A 758-nucleotide genomic window follows, 5' to 3' on the forward strand; every position below is an offset into this window, starting at 1 on the left:
CTGCTGATACTTGCAAAAAACTTGTGACCAATTATAAAAATCGTTTGGAGGCTGTGATAAAAAATAAGGGGTTTGCAATTGATTAAGACAGTGTCTGTATAATTTTGGACGGTGTGATGTTTAAAGTGTTAAAGATGTTTGTTAACACTTTCTATCTTAAATAAATTGGTTATGGCTTCAGACTTTCTTGTTCATCCTATTTAAGTAAAATCTGAAGTGAAATACTAATATGTAGCTGAAAAAACAAGAAATTCTTTGTATTTGACAGGGGTATGAATAATTTTGGACTTAAGTGTATTACATTTGAATCTATAATTGCCGTTTGAAGTCATTTAAAAGCTAATACATGACTAACCAGAAACTATTACAGGACATAAAAACAACACAAACTTACCGATGCCCTGTGTAAGGAGCTGCTAAAGACTTGATAAGAGGAGTGATTGAATTCAACTGGCTGTCACTCCTCTGCTGCTGCCAAAGGCATCTTTATGGGAAAGTAGCTCTAAACAGTATTTAAGGGATAAAAGGAGGTTCCTGTCTGTGTTGTTCCTCTGACCTCATTCCTGATCCTGTCCATTCTTTTCACTCCTAAAGAGAATCTTAGCATCTTTAACTCTGCCACCTTCAGCTCCGCCTCCTGTCTTCTGCCTATTGCTACTGTCTCTAAACCATACATCATGGCTGCTCTCACCACCGTCCTGTAAACCTTTCCCTTCACCTTAGCTGACACTCTTCTGTCACAGATCACTCCTGACACT

The sequence above is a fragment of the Cynoglossus semilaevis genome, chromosome 12 (assembly GCF_000523025.1).
Source record: "Cynoglossus semilaevis isolate Cse_v1.0 chromosome 12, Cse_v1.0, whole genome shotgun sequence".
NCBI lineage: Eukaryota > Metazoa > Chordata > Actinopteri > Pleuronectiformes > Cynoglossidae > Cynoglossus > Cynoglossus semilaevis.